The following is a 17,380-nucleotide window of genomic DNA, read 5'->3' as shown; positions in this document are numbered from 1 at the left end:
CTACCACCTGTCTGAAAGCTAGCCTCTCTTGCCTTACTGTGTAATGCCATTAAAACTTGCCAGATTGGGACAGTGTTTTGTGGGTATTGCTCTCTTTCCTACTGCATCTAGAGGGTAGAGATCACAGCTCACTTACAAGGTTCCATGAACTACATTGGTGAATGTAGGGGGGGTTCAGGGCAGGGAGCAGGGATTGTCTTCTTCCCTGTTCTTTTATCTTGGCTCCAAGAAATGGGTCCGATGGTATTTGTTTCTGTTCTGCTCCATCTTGTCCTGGTTTCAGGTGGTAATGCCCACTAAACTCCCTGAACCTGGGAGTTAGAGCCATGGCAACTTTGGAACCAGGTTTCCAGGTGCAATAGTACAGCCAGGCAGCTTGATCATGAAGTCTCAAGAAGCCAACATGCTTGGGACTTAAGCCTAAGTCAGGGTTTAGAATTAGATCTTAACTCTTAACCCCTTCTTCTTAAAGAAACCCAAGTGGGGCTGGTGCCAGGTGTGCTTCCTACATGTTGGATGAGTAAGTTTGTATATTTGTGACTACACCTTTTGAAGTAAATGATACTTTTCAACACTAAACTTACTGTTGATGGTTAAATGGAACTGAGATACAAGAGACCACTCCATATACCTGAGGAACACCTTGGGTGGGGTACTGGAGAATACCAGAGGAGAAATGAAAATGCAACCCACCTGGACTTCAGGCAGCAAGGGCCAAGGTTTTCATTATTAACCAGGCATAAATAGGAGTAGTCTCAAAAACCATTTTTTTTTTTGAGGGGGATGGTGTTGACCACCATTATCTCCTTCCCCATTGTACATTTGTTTGACAGGTCTCTATTCCTGATTGTATTGACTAACACTTGGAGGATCTGCTGTTTAATGAGCCCCTTCTTTTTCATATATGAAAAGAAATTGTAAAACAGAGGCAAAATAAGGGAGTGAAAAAAGGGATATTTGCTTTCTTCTTTCCCTACTGTCTATTCCTTCTCTTTCCTAGCTCCTTCCAATTATCTTCTTCCCAAAATGGTTTCTATAAAAAATTGGTTCTCCACTAATCTGACAGAAATGAAGGGAATTTAGTAGATTTAAAACTATGATGTAGATAAGAATACGGTTGTAATGCATAACAGAAATGCCCATATACAAGTGTGGAATACTAGTATTGGAATGGATTATGAGAACATGTTGTCTAGCTGACTGCCCCATAGAGAAATCCTCTCTAAGACATCCCTAAGTACTTAAGGGGGAAAAAAGAGTTTGAAGAAGAAAAAAGACCAATGTGGATAGATAGGGAACTCATTAATCAACTGAGTTGTTTTTTTATTCTTTTTTAGTGTGTCAGAGAACAAAGCGAAGGAAAGTAGTGATTATTAACATTATATAATAGTTCCAATCTTATAGTGTCAGGGCTTCCAGAGCGCAGGATGAAGTAAGCCTGATAACCCAGGAAGGAATAAAAGAAAATAAGTTTTATGATTATATTGGTTTCTAGAGGAGAAAATTTTAAAAAGATATAGGTCTAATGCTCAGGGTGGAAAACAAATGATGATGAAAATCCTGAATTGCACAAATCTTACTTTCTCTTATGTGTTCTCTTCCAGAAAGAAAGTGGTACTTAGATTAAGAACAGCACTGGCCCTGGATTCAGGAGTACCTGAGTTCAAATCCGGCCTCAGACCCTTGACACTTACTAGCTGTGTTACCCTGGGCAAGTCACTTAACCCCCATTGCCCTGCCAAAAAAAAAAAAAGAACAGCATAAAAAGTTCTTGTTTTTCCTTCATTTTCTAAGAGAACCACAAAATCAGGATGATATTACTTGTAGTGAATTTGATTTAAGTGAGGGAGGGCTTTGAAAGGCCACCAACCTTATTCACTTCTCTAGAGCCATCTGGATTCAGTGGCTAGATATATATCAGGACAACTGGAGATGGCCCCAGGTGTTTCAAGGCAATTGGGATTAAGTGATTTGTCCAGGGTTTTACAGCTGGTGTCTGTGAAGAGATTTGAACTCAGGTCCTCCCAACTTCACGGCCAATTCTCTATCCATTGTGCCAGCTATCTATCTGTTCCAAATTAAAAGGTGATCCAGAAAACTAAAGAAAAGTGAAGATATGGTCAAGCAGTATCTACCTAACTTCAATTAGTTTGAGTCACCAAGTCCAAATGAACCACATCATTAGGTCCCTAAAGATCAGGTATATGTCACTTTTTAAATTTTCTTAACATTTAGGGAAGGCACTGAAGTATCTTCTACCTGGAGATCAAATGGAGTTACATTTTCAGCAACACATCTTTGGAAAGACATACCAGCTGGTACACCTTCCAAAGAGAGTAGGTGAGAAGAATCCTGAAAGGACTAGAGAAAAGATTGTCAAAGGATTGGAGAGAGACTGAAAGAATTTAAGAGGTTTAGCTTGGAAAAGGGAAATTAAGGAGCACATGTTAGTTTTCTTTGATTGGAAAGCTATTATATATAATGGGAACTTGATTTGTTCTTCTTGGTCTTGAGGGCAGAATGAGAAATAAGGGAGGTGAAAGTTGCAGAGAGGCAGACTTAAGGATAATGTAACAAAACATTTCATAGTAATCAGATAGGAGCAGGTACTGGAATTGTTTTTCATATGTGGTAGGTAGTACAAATATTGCTATATACACTTTTATGATGAGTAACTTGAGGCTACAAGAGGTTAAGTGATATATCCAAGATCATATAACCAGTAATAACAAAACAAAGAACACAATCTCAAGTGTTCTTATTCCAAATAATAACACATTTCAGTTTAGAAAATGTTTTATTCAGAATTTTGCGAAGTGGGTAGTATATAAATTATCGTCCTCGTTTTAAAGATTAGGAAATTCAGATTTAGGTCAAGTAATCCCCATGATCACATAGCTAATTTGAATCCAATTTCAATTTCTCTTTTTAAAAAAATAATCTTTTAATTTTAACAGCACCAGAATTTTCCCCAGTATCCTTCCCTGATAGCTATCTCATATAACAAATAATTTTAATTAAAAAAGCAGAAAAAAGACAAAATAATCAACAAAATTAATCAATACATTGAAAAAGTCTGAAAATATATGCAAAGAACTCACACCTCTGCAATGAAGTGTGGCAGGGTATCATATCTCCTCCTTGGAGTTATCATCAGGCAATGAATATTTACTAAGTGCCTACTATGTGTCCAATACTATGCAAAGGGGGCAGCTAGGTGTCTCAGTGGATAAAGCACTGGCCCTGAATTCAGGAGGACCTGAGTTCAAATCCAGCCACAAACACTTGACCACTTACTAGCTGTGTGACCCTGGGAAAGTCACTTAACCCTCAATGCCCTGCAAAAAAAAAAATGCAAAGCACTGGGGACACAAAGGAAGGTAACAGACAATCTGTCCTGGGGGCAGCTAGGTGGTACAGTGGATAATGCACCAGCCCTGAATTCAGGAGGACCTGAGTTCAAATCCAGATTCAGACACTTGACACTAGCTGTGTGACCTTGGGCAAGTCACTTAACCCTCATTGACCTGCAAAAACCAAAAGCCAAAAAAACAAACAAAAGACAACAATATCAGAACAGCTATGTACAAACAATCTCTATACAGGATAAACAGGGAATAATCTAAAGAGGGAAGACTTTAGAATTAAGAAGGATTGGGAAAGTCTTCCTGTAGGAGGTAACATTTTAGCTCGAACTTGAAGAAAACCAGGGAATCCAAGAAGCAAAAATAAGGAGGTGGAGCATTCAGAGCCTGGAGGGGGAAAACAGTAAAATGTCCAGAATCTGAAGATTGAGTGTATTGACACAGGAGGTTGGCAGTGTCACAGGAATGTAGAGTATTTCGAGGTGAATAAGCTGAAAGCAGACTGGAAAGGTAGAAGGGGGCCAGATTGTGCAGGTCTTTGAACCTTACATGAAAGATTTTAGATTTCCTCCTCAAGGTTTGGAGAGTATTTTGGGGAAAAATAATAAGTAAAATTGTTGACAAGTTGAATTTAAGATGCCTACTGGACATAACAGTTCAAATGTCTAAAAGGTGGTTGGATTTGGGAGACTGGAAGTCATTGTTGGTCTTTTAAATTTTACAACATTCACATATGATTAATTTATGGCCCTTCTTTCCAATTACTTTGTTTTATTCCTTGTATATATTGATTTATAGGTTGTGCTTACTTCATTTTACATCAGACCCTATAAGTCTTTCCAAGATTCTCTGTATTCATCAGATTTATTCATTCTTACAACAGTCTAATATTCCATTACATTCATGCAATATTTAGCCATCCCTCATGAACAGCTAGGTGGCACTGGCTCTGAAGTTGGGAGGACCTGAGTTCAAATCTGTCAAGGTCCTCTTCAAGAACAAAGGACAGACAACAACAAGCAATCGCTCATTCAGTGGACATCTTGCACATGCTATAAATATTCTGGTGTTTAAGGAAATGTCCTTTTTATCAATGACCTCCTTAGGTCATAGATATTTTTGTCATTCCACATTTATAAAATTTTTCCATCATTTCAAATTCAAAGTGCTTTCCAAGTGTCTCTTAAACAAAACAAAATATACTGCCATCAATTTCATCTCTTTATCATTTGTTCAGAGAGCATTTTTCAAATATATCCTGAATTATAAATATATTGTATCTATAATATTTTGTATTTTTCTCATCAGTTAAAAAAGAAATGAGTAGTTTGTCATGGCATCTTATGGAATGGTAACATTGATTCTCATCTCCAGTTACCTATCACCTCTCCCATATTCTATACCTTAAATTTTATCATCCTCAGCGGTTTAGTGATCATGTTTGTAAGTTCTTTCATTTCCCTGAATTGTAATTCACTTAAATTTATGTAATTCATTTAAAGTGTTAGGTGCATAGAAAGAAGATCATCTTAGTCCCCAGACAGCAATTATTACTACTGCTTCTGGGGTCTAGGAGTGACCTTGAACATTTCTGTGATTTCTAGTACTGTTGCTCATGAGCCTTCACCACTGTGCACCCCAATGATTAATAGCCAGAGTTAATTAGCTTTTAGAAAAGTTACTTAGTAAGAAGCTATGTAAGATGAGTTGTTACTGAATAATCCCTCCAAAGGGGTAGCACAATGTTCTTAGTGGTACACAATGTCTCTAGAGTGAGTGGACTCTGTCTAGGAAACACATGTAGAAGAATTGTAAGCTCACAGCTCCTGCTTGCTGCCTCTCCCCTCTCCTCATATTGTTATGCAGTTCTCTCTAGGTATATCTCTTCACTGGGTTCTGATAGTCTGACTCCTTATAGACTGAAGCTATTTATCTTTTTTGTCGGTTTAATTTGCCACTGGTATGTACCTCAGTTCCTAAGGCAGACCCTTTTTTCAGCCACTCATGCTCAAGAGACATTTGCTATTAGCATTGATGAAACTCCTGAGATTCTGTCCCTTCAAAGTTCAGTAAGTTACATAACCTGGTCAGTGATGACAGAACAGAAAAACTGCTTGATCCCTATGCTCAAAGACAATTCCCCTTCAAGAGCTGGATTTGACCACTACTCACTACTGCTATAATACTCAATTCAGAACAGGCTTGCTATAGAATACATATGTATTGAGGTGGGTATGATTCTCTTAGTCAAACAAAAAATATTTTTACGTGACATAAATTGTCTTTATCTAACAATACAAATAAATACACAAATATATGTGTGTGTATTGTTGTAGTTTATCCTTCATTTTCAAAGAGGATCATGACATCGGGATGATGTCATCAATTGCACTGAATTGGATTTTAAGTGAGGGAGGGCTGTGTAAGGACACCAACTTCACTCTCTCCTCCAGAACCATCTGAGTCCAAGGGCAAGATATACATGAGGAGGACTGCAGATCATCCTAGATCTTTAAGGCAGTTGAGATTATGTGACTTGCCCAGGGTCATACAGCTAGTAAGTATGTGAGATGAAATTTGAACTCAGGTCCTCCTGACTCCAGGGCCGATACTCTATCTACTGGATCACCTAGATATCTGTGTGTGTGTGTGTACAAATATGTATATATGTATACAAATATATATATATATATATATATATATTCATGAATAGATAGAAAGAGTTAGAATGTAATTGAGCAATATGTATCTCTTAAATTTAGAATAGAAAAAAAAATATGTCCCTCATGTCAATGTAGTAAGCAGGTTTACCTTATAACTTAAGAAAAAATGCAACAGCTATAGTGCTGAAAAGAACAGACACAATGAATGAAAACACCATCTGTGCTGCTAAGACATGTACCTGTTTGTATGGTTCTCTCCTCAAAAGTACCTTGTTGACAGTGTAAGTGAATTTTATATCAATATAAAGTGTGAGCTTACAGCTGTAGGAGTCTGTAATGTGGGAAATAGGCACATTGAAAAGCATAAGATTGATTACCCCTGTAAAAAGCAGAAACACACCATGCACCAGAGAATAGGTACACAAAGAAGTAAAGGAGGGTTAGCAGTACATTCAAATTCATCAGAGGTTCAATCTTGCATTCCATCTGAGGAGAGACAGATTCCAAACTTTATGCTCTAAATTGAGAATTTTAAAACAAAATTACAGTATCTATTGCCTTGAGATATAAATGACAATTATGTTTAAATACCCCTTATGAAACATGAGTCAGAGACAAAAAGAAGTATAATAGAATGACATAAAACAAGTGAGTATTACATTTCTTTGGACAAATTTCTTTTCATATCGTAACACCCCTCCAAATTATTACTGCAAAACTAATCACATGTCTTTTATGTCTTATATAGTTATTGATTCCCCCAATTATTTAAAAATAGTTTTAACTCTACTTTGCATTCGAAGTATATGGTATTATCCATTTCCCATCAAATTCCCTAGGACAAAGCCAATGGTACTTTATAGAATAATAGAAGTGACCTTACAGGTCATTTAATCCCCTGCCCCCATCTCCTCTTCCATTTTACAAATGAGGAAATGAAGTTCCAGAAGAGTAAAATGACTTGTTCAAAATTTCAGTAATGAAACAGTAAAGCTGGCATTTGAAATCAGTTTTTTCAAATATGAATCCATCACTCTTTTAATAGTACCAAAGAATCTGTAGCTGCTGGTCTAATCTTTTTTTTCCTTGTATGTACTTTTTGTTGTTGTTAAAGATACTTATTTTGTCTCACTCTCATTGACCTCCCTCCACAGAGATATGGATATGAGGAGAAATATCTAGATTTCAGATGGGTATAGCTGTGACTGAGATGAAAAACAAAAACAAAAGCAGGATTTAAAAATCCAAACTTTTACAAAACATTTTATTTTACATTTGTGTTAACATTACCAGAAGAAAAAATCCTTTTGTTTTTACAAAAGGACACACAGGAGAATGAATGAATAAAGCATTTATTAATCTCCTACTATGTGCAAAGCAGTCATTTATTAATCTCCTACTATGTATTGAGCAGTCAGCTAATGCAAATAGAAGAATAAGGCAGTCCCTGCTCTTACTGAACTCTAATTCTAATGGGGAAGGCTACACAGATTGAAGATTTCAGCTGCAAACTATTTGGAAAGGCCCCTTCAAAGACTTTAATTAAAAGGAGTGAGGATCACTTTATCTAATTTGGAGAAAAATTGGAATAAGCTAAGAAAAGTGGTAAAGAAACAAAGCTTTAGAGTTGGAAAGATACAGTGGAAAAACCCTTAGAAAGGAAGATTAAAGCACTTTTACTGTTTCAAAGGTTCAAACTACGAGGAAACTCAGTTTTTAAAACATCAATTAACATTCAGGAGTCCACCTAATACAACTTTACAACAGTTTGATTTGCAACTGATATTTATATGACAAACAATGGTTTTATGAAACAAACGAGTGAGGGGACCTAGGTTAGAATAAAAAATGTGTTCTTTACTACATTTGCAAATTTGGGTATGTCATTGTGCCTCACTTTCCTCATTTATAAAATAAGTACTATGGAATAAATCATTTCTACTTTCCCTTCTAGCTATAAATTCTATGATTCTAGTGCAGATAAAGAAACACAAATGGAAGTGGGTACATTTATTGAAGGATTAAAGAGCTTTGCTGGATAAATTATACAGGCTCATGAGAAAGCAGATTGTTAAATTTTCAGTGTCATCATTATACCTGGGAATACATCAGACACTACAAATCAGAATTTGATTTTTTTGTTTTATTGACTAGATAAGAAATTGATGGATAATGTATTAATGATACAGATTAAACTTAAAATGTCTTGAGCATATTTTTTTCCATTGTTTAATATTTACTAGTACCCTCCTGGTTAAATCCTTCTCATATGTTATTAAACAAACAGTCACATCCTAAATATCTCCTCTTCAGTCTACTCAAGCTAATGCTTCCTTGCATTACTATAGGGACCATGTTTTCAAACCTAAAATTCTGATAGGATATTCCTTTAGTAAAATTTTCTTAAGAGTTCACTTTCTTTTCTTGAAATAGGTATTATTCTTCACAGAAACTGTAAGACTGTGTTAATTGCACCTATGTATGTGACCTCCTCCAGTTCTCAAAGTTTCAATAATTTTGTACTAACTACTAAATTTCAGCTCTTATCTTCAAGGTTCTAATTAGCAGGCCCTTATCACTACATATACTGATTAGTCTTTATGTCCCCACATTATGTACTTTGCTCATTCATTGTGAGAGCAGTTAGCACCATCAGCCTTTTTGAAAATGGCAGTTCTCCTTAACACAAACACATGCTCCACCCTTAACAAATCCTATGTGCACCATTATCTCTACATGTCTTTTGTATTAACTATATAGAATCATTACAATCTCCTTGTGTCTTGGACTGAACAAATGAGGAAGAGAAGTGGATAAATGAGACAAAACTACTCTGCTTCTAAGAAATAGTGTTGTGTACTATATTAACCAAATCTTAGTGTTCTAGGTTTAAATATCTGATATATCCCTCATGAATATGAGGCATAAGTCAAACTGTCAAGGTTAAAACCATCTATTATTAGTTAAACATATAATCTAACCCCAGGGAGGAGTCCTGACTGTGATCTAGGTCAATGCTTATTGACCTGAACTGGTCTCTAGGGGCTATGATTTCAGGAGGAGCCAAAATTCCTTGCCTAAACTTCATTACTGTTAAGTAGTGATGAGAAAAGGGCCACAGATTCTGGTGGTCAATTCTGCTATCAAGCATTGGGGGGTTAGCAGTTAACCCTATTTTCTCATATAATTGTAAACTCCTTCTCATACCCATATTGGGCCCTTCATAATAGCTTCGAAACATAAGTTTTATTCAATAAAAAGTTTCATTTCCTAATACCTCATTTACAGAGTGGTCACTTTCTTATACTTTGTATATAAAAGTCACAATATGATGAACAAATTTAATTTTACATAAGTACATAAAGTCTCATAAGCATTACTATCTAGGGAGGGAAAGCATATTTTATTTCTATAAAAACAGGCTATCTAGAAAGGAGGCAGAGCCAAGATGGAAGAGAAAAGCCAGGAAGTTGCCTGACCTCTCCCAAGTTTCCCTCAAAAACAACCTTAAATCAACCTTCTGAACAGATTCTGAAACAACAGAACCTACAAAAAGACAGATAGATTCAATCTTCCAACTGGAAATAATTTAGAAGATTTCAAGACAAGTCAGTCTCACTTGGGCAAAAGGAGAGCAAAGTACAGCTCAGTACATCACAACATGGAGGGGGTCTGGGCAAGTCAGCAGGAGGTTCTTGGCCACAGCACAACAACTGAGGCCCTTTGGTCCTGGCTCAGCAAGTAGGTGGTGCAGCAGGCCAGTTGTGAGACCTGCCAGCACTGGCTGAGAGGGAAAACTGCCAGGCAGAGAGCCACCCACAGGGCAGTCATGATAGATCAAGCCATCCTAGCTCAAGAAGCAAGCTCAGGGAGAAAGAAGAGAGCCATGAGGAATCCACAAGCCACAGAGGACTCAGGGCAGAAAGCCAGTGCCCAGGCCCCTAAGCCCCAGCACAAGAAGCTTGAAACAGTGGCCCGTGTGATCCAGAAGCAGACCTCAATTTTAAAAGTAAAAATAAATAAATAAATAAAATAAGTATCAATATGAGTAAGAAAGAGAAAAGGGACATAATTTTTGTGTGTGTGTGTGTGTGGGGGGCAATGAGGGCTGTGACTTGCCCAGGGTCACAAAGCTAATAAGTGTCAAGTGCCTGAAGTTGGATTTGAACTCGAGTCCTCCTTAATTCAGGGCCGGTGCTTTATCCAATGTGCCACCTAGCTGCCCCAAGAATTCTTTTAAAAATACAATTGGCCAAATGGGGAAAAAAAAAAAAACATTGGTCAAATGGAAAAGAAGATGCAAAAGCTTACCAAAGAAAACAATGCCTCAAAAATTTGAATTGGGCAGATGGAAGGTCATGACTCTATGAGACACCAGGAATCAGTCAAACAGAATCAAAAGAATGAAACAATAGAAGAAAATGTGAAATAACTCATTGGAAAGACAACTGACTTGGAAAGTAGATACAGGAGAAATAACATGAGAATTAAAGCCATGATCAAAAAAAGAGTCTACAAACTGTATTCTAGGAAATTATCAAGGAGCACTGCCCTAATATTGTAGAATCAGAGGATAAAATAGTTATTGACAGAATCCACAAATATCCTTCTGAAAGAAACCCCAAATGGAAAACTCCAAGGAATATTGTAGCCAAACTCCAGAATGGTCAGGAGAAGGAGAAAAAACTGCAAACAGCCAGAAAGAAACCATTTAAATACCATGGAGCCACACTCACAATTGCACAGGACCTGGCAGCTTCAAAGTTAAAGGATCCGAAGACTTGGAATATGATGTTCTGGATGGTAAAGGATCTTGGATTATAACCAAAAATCAACTACTCAGCAAAACTGATCATTCTCTTTCAGCGGAAAATATGGACATTAAATGAAATAGGGAACTTTCCAGGTTTTCTGCTGAAAAGACCATAACTGAACAAAAATTGGATCATGAAATACAAGACTCAAGAGAAGTATAAAGGAGGGGTGAGCATTGTTTCAACCTTACTCTCATCAGATTTGGTTCAAAGAGGGAATAACATATACTTTCATTTAGATAAAAAAAATTTAGCTTACCATTTAGGGAAGTAAAAGGTTAAGGGAAAAGGGGGGCACTGATAGAAGGGAGGGCAAAAGCAGGGGAGGAAAGGGTAAAGAAGGGGAGGGGGACTGAAAAAGGGAGAACAGATTGGGGGAAGCATGGGTCAAAAGCAAAACATTTGTGAAAGAAGAAAAATGTACAAAGGGAGAAAATAGGATGGAGGGAAATAGAAATCATAACTGAATGTGAATGGCATGAACTCTCTCATAAACCACATTCCCATAAAATGAATACCAGAGTGTATTAAAAACCAGAATCCTACAATATGTTGTTTATAAGAAAGATATTTGAAGCAGAAAGATACAGATTAAAGGTAAAAGGTTGAAACAGAATATATTATGCTTCAGCTGAGGTCAAAAAAGCATGGATATCAATCGGTATCTCAACAAAGAAAAAGCTAAAATAGATCTAATTAAAAGAGATGAGGAAGAAAACTACATCTTGCTAAAAGGTACTAATGGAAAATGCAATAATATCAATAATAAGCATATATTCACCAAGTGGTATAGCATCCAAATTCTTAGAGAAGAAGTTAAATGAGTTACAAGCAGAAATAGACAGCAAAACTATACCAGTAGGGGATCTTAAACTTCCCCTCTCAGAACTGGATAAATCCAACCACAAAATAAATAAAAAAGAAGTTAAAGAGGTGAATAGAATTTTTGAAAAATTAGACATGATAGACCTATAGAGAAAACTGAATGGGTGCAGAAAGAAATATACATTTTTCTTAGCAGTACATGGCACATACAAAAAATTGACCCTGTCTTAAGGCACAAAAACCTTATAGTCAAATGTAGAAAGGCAGAAATAGTAAATGTGTCTTTTTCAGATCATGATGCAATAAAAATCACAAGCAATATGGACTGAAAATTAATTGGAAATTAAATAATCTCTTCCTAAAGAATGAGTGGGAGGGGCAGCTAGGTGGCATAGTGGATAAACCACTGGCCCTGGATTCAGGAGGACCTGAGTTCAAATCCGGCCTCAGAAACTTGACAATCGATTTGTGACCCTGGGCAAGTCACTTAACCCTCATATCATGGAAACAATCTCTAACTTCATCCATGAAAATGGTAATAATGAGACAACATACCAAAACTTATGTGATGCAACCAAAGCAATTTTTAGGGGAAATTTTATATGTCTATATTGTAGGTGTTAAAATTAGCCTCAGGCTGCCCAAGCAGAGCTTCCCTTCCCGCTCTGCTTCAGCTGCAGGGGGCCTCTGAGTTAGGCTAAGCTGCAGGGACGAAAAGCCCCAGGCAAGGCATGGTATGGCTCATGCACTCAGTGGAGAAGCTCATGAAAAAAGGGTAAGATGCCAGGGTTTGCTTCACCCAACCCCCAGCTTGGCATGGGCAGCACGGGGCTCGGCCAGCCCTGGGTTTGGCAAACCCAGGCTTTACCTGAGAGAGAAAGTTAATTAAAAGAGATGCTGGAGTCACTGAGGGGTGGCAGAGAGACAAAGGAAGGAGTGGTATGGAGTAAGGGGCTTTTCAGGGTCTCTCATTACGTTGCAGAGGGAATTTAGATGGAAAGGGGGAACGCTAGAAGAAGGTCCTTTGGTACAGAGAGACAGGAGGATGCTAAAAAAGGTCTGGGCAAGGCGAACAGCTCCAAGCAGCAGCAGCAGCAGCACTAGCCAGCATACCCTCAGGCAAGAGGCAGCAAAGGCCCTTATTATATTAAAAGCAGACAGGTTGTATAATTTTGCATTTCTTTACCCTTATCTCTAACATTTATTTTTATAAGTAAACCCTGCTTTGATTATTTCATTAAGAGGCTTCTTAATCATTTGCTTATCAATTTTGGGAGGAGCAGTGTGGGGGAATTTTTAAAAGGCCCTAAGAGATTGGCTTAGGAAATTAATAGCAGTCAGATAGCCAGCCAGTCAAAAGTCAACAGATTGGTCCCAGTAAGTTTAAAAATATTCTAACAATATGTTTACATGAATAAAATAGAGGAAAAGAATATCAATGAATTGGGCAGGGAACTAAAAAAAAGCTAGAAAAAGAGCACATTAAAAATCCCAACTCAAATACTAAATTAGAAATCATGAAAATCAAAGGAGAGATTAATAAAATTGAAAGTAAAATATATAGAATCAATCAATAAAACTAAGAGCTGGTTTTATGAAAAAAATCAATAAAATACATAAACCTTTGGTTAATTTGATTAAAAAAAAGAAGGAAGAAATCCAAATTACCAATGAAGTGGAAATTAAAGCAGTAATTAGGAGCTATTTTACTTAACTCTATGCCAATAAATTTGACAACCTAAATGAAATGGATTAATATTTACAAAAATATAAATAGCCCAGGTTTACAGAAAAGAAAATAAAATCCTTTTATAAGCCCTTTTTAGAAGTAAACGCCCTAAGAAAAAATCTCCAGGGCCAGATGGCTTTACAAGTGAATTCTACCAAACATTTAAAGAACATTTAATTCCAATACTATACAAATTATTCAGAAAAATAGGGGAAGAAGGAGTTCTACCAAATTTCTTTTATGACACAAATATGGTGTTGATACCTAAACTAGGCAGAACCAAAACGGAGAAAGAAAATTTTAGACCAGTTTCCCTAGTGAATATCAATGCAAAAATCTTAAATAAAATATTAGCAAGGAGGTTACAGTAATTTATCACCCAGTTAATGCACTATGACCAAGTGATTTTTATACCTGGAATGCAGGGCTCGTTCAGCATTAGGAAAGCTCTCAAAATAATCAACCACATCAATAATATAACTAACCCAAATCACATGATTATCTCAATAGATATCAAGAGCTTTTGACAAAATACACTCTTATTGCTAATAAAAACATTAGAGCACATAGGAATAAATAAAGCTTTCCTTAAAATGATCAGCAGTATTTACCTAAAACCTTCAGCAAACATATACATAAAGAGGGTGAGTTAGAGACATTCCCAATGGAAGAACAAAAGTTCAAGAATAACAAGGGAACTAATGAAAAAATGCACAGTAAGGTGGGCTAGCCATACCAAATCTGAAGCTATACTATAAAGCAGCAGTCTTCAAAACTCTTTGGTAGTAAGAAATAGACTGGTGGATAAATGAAATAGGTTAGGCACAGGAGACACAGTAGTAAATGACTTTAGTAATCTACTGTTTAATAAACCCAGAGACTCCAGCTTCTGGGATAAGAACTCAGTATTTTGGGGGGAAAAAAACAAACTTCTGGGAAAACAAGAAGATAGTATGGCAGAGAATTGGTATAGATGAACATCTTACACTGTGTACCAAAATAAGGTCAAAATGGGTATATGATTTAGACATAAAAAGAGTGATACCATCGGGGGCAGCTAGATGGTGCAGTGGATAGAGCACTGCCCCTGGATTCAGGAGTATCTGAGTTCAAATCCGGCCTCAGACACTTAACACTTACTAGGTGTGTGACCCTGGGCAAGTCACTTAACCCCAATTGCCTCACCAAAATAATAATAATAATAATAATAAATAAAAAGAACTATTAAAAAAAAAAAGAGTGATACCATAGGTAAATTATAAGAGGAAGGAATAGTTTACCTCTCAGTCTATGGAGTGGAGAACAATTTATGACCAAACAAGAGATAGAAAACATTATGAAATGCAAAATGGATGATTTTGATTACATTAAATTAAGAAGGTGTTTGTTTTTGTTTTTGCTTTTCTTTTGGTTTGATTTGGTTTGGTTTTTTGTACACAACAGAAGTAATGCAGACAAAATTAGAAGGAAAGCAGAAACGTCGGAAACAATTTTTTATAGCCAATGTTTCTGAGAAGGCCTCATTTCTAAAATATATAGGGAACTAATTCAAATTTACAAGAATGCAAATCCTTCCCGAGTTAAGAAATGGTCAAGGAATATGAACAGGCAGTTTTCAGATGAAGAAATCAAAGCTAGATATTGCCATATGAGAAAACACTCTAAATCACTATTGATTAGAGAAATTCAACTAAAAATACCTTTGAGGTACTACCTCCCACCTATCAGATTGGCTAATGTGACAAAACCGGAAAATAATAAGTGTTGGAGAAGCTGTGGAAAAATTGGAACACAGAAGCATTGTTGGTGGAGCTCTAAACTGATCTAACCATTCTGGAAAGCAATTTGGAACTATGCCCAAAGGGCTATGGGACTGTGCATACCCTTTGACTCTGTAATACCACTATTAGGTCTTTATCTCAAAAAGATCATAAAAAAGGGAAAAGGACCCACGTGTACAAAATTATTTCTAGCTGCTCTTTTTGTGGTAGCAAAGAATGGGAAATTGAAGGGATTCCCATCAATTGGGGAATGGCTAAACAAGATGAGCTATATGAATATATTGGAATTGTATTATGTTGTAAGAAATAATGAGCAGGATGATTTCAGAAAAACCTGGAAAGACTTACATGAACTCAGACTGAGTGAACTCAGTAGAACCTGGACAACATTGTACAGAGTATCAACACTGTGTGATGATCAACTGTGATAAACTTAACTCTTCTCATCAATACAATGATCCAGAATAATTCCAATGGACTCATGATGGAAAATGCTCTCCACATCCAGAAAAAATAACTGTGGAATCTGGATACTATACTGTTTCTACTATTTTTGTTTTTATTCTTTTTTGAGGTTCTTCCCTTTTGTTCTGATTCTTCTTTCACAGCATAATGAAGAAATATGTTTAATGTGATTTTAAATATATAACCTATATAAGATTGCTTGCTGTGTTGGGGAAGGGGGAGAGAAGGGAGGAAGGCAGAAAAATTTGGAACTAGAAATCTTATAAAAACAAAAGTTGAGGGTGGAGCCAAGATGGCAGAGAGGAAGCAGCAAGCTGCCTGAGCTCTCCTTCTGTTCCCTCAAAAAAAACATTAAATCAAGCCTCTGGACAGATTCTGAAACTACAGAACCTGCAAAGAGACAGAGAGACACAGTCCTCCAACCAGAGATAATTTAGAAGACTTCAGAAAAAGGTCAGTCTGACTCGGGCAAAAGGGAAGCCCAGCGCAGGGCAGCAACCCAGCGCCGAGGGGGTCGGGGCAAGTCAGCAGGAGCTGCGGGCCACAGCTGAACAACCGAGGTCCCTGGAACCTGGTTCAAAAATCTGGTGGCCAAGAAGGACAGTGGAAAAACCTACCGGCACCGGCCAAGAAGGCCACGAACCGGTCAGGCAGGAGCACATGCCGGGGTCCCGCACCTGGCTGGCCCAGCGCAATCAGACAGGAAGTGCAGGGCGGTGGATCTCCACACACCATAAAGGCCTCAGAGTAAAAACCCGGTCACACAGCACTGATACCCCTGCACAAGAAGCCCAAAACAGGGACCCTGGTGCCCCTAGAGCAGACCTCAACTTAAAAAAATAAATAAATAAGCTGCAGTAATGAGTAAGAAGCAAAAAAGAGCCCTCTCCATTGACAGCTTCTGTATCAATAAGGAAGAAGCCAACACAAACTCAGATGAGGACAATAGCATCAAATTGCCTACATCTGAAGCCTCACGAGGGAAGGTAAATTGGACTCAAGAACAAAAAGCCTTCCTGGAAGAGCTAGAAAAGGATTTTAAAAATCAATTGCGAGAGGTAGAAGAAAAAATGGGGAGAGAAATGAAAGCTAAACAAGAAAAGTATGAAAAAAGAATCAGCAGCTTAGAAAAGGAAGCATATAATTTCACTGAAGAAAACAAAGCCTTAAAAAATTCATTTGGCCAAAGGGAAAAAAAGGTACATAATCTCATTGAAGAAAACACTGCCTTAAAAAATTCACTTGGCCAAATGGAAAAAAAGGTACATAATCTCACTGAAGAAAACAATGCCTTAAAAATTAAAGTGGGACAGTTAGAAGATAAGGAATCCATGAGACACCAGGAATCAGTCAAGCAGAATAAAAAAAAAATGAAAAAATAGAAGAAAATATGAAATACCTCATTGGAAAGACAACTGATCTGGAAAACAGATCCAGGAGAGACAATTTGAGAATCATTGGACTGCCTGAAAGCCATGACCAGAAAAAGAATCTAGACACCATATTCCAGGAAATTATTAAGGAGAACTGCCCTGATATCATAGAATCAGAGGATAAAATCATCATTGAAAGAATCCACTGATCACATCCTGAAAGAGACCCCAAAAGGAAAACTCCAAGGAATATTGTAGCCAAATTTCAGAATTATCAGGTGAAGGAGAAAATACTCCAAGCAGCCAGAAAGAAGCAATTTAAATATCATGGAGCCACAGGCAGGATTGCTTAGGACCTGGCAGCT

This window comes from Dromiciops gliroides, chromosome 5 (assembly GCF_019393635.1).
Source record: "Dromiciops gliroides isolate mDroGli1 chromosome 5, mDroGli1.pri, whole genome shotgun sequence".
Classification (NCBI taxonomy): Eukaryota; Metazoa; Chordata; class Mammalia; order Microbiotheria; family Microbiotheriidae; genus Dromiciops; species Dromiciops gliroides.
This window is presented reverse-complemented; position numbering follows the sequence as displayed.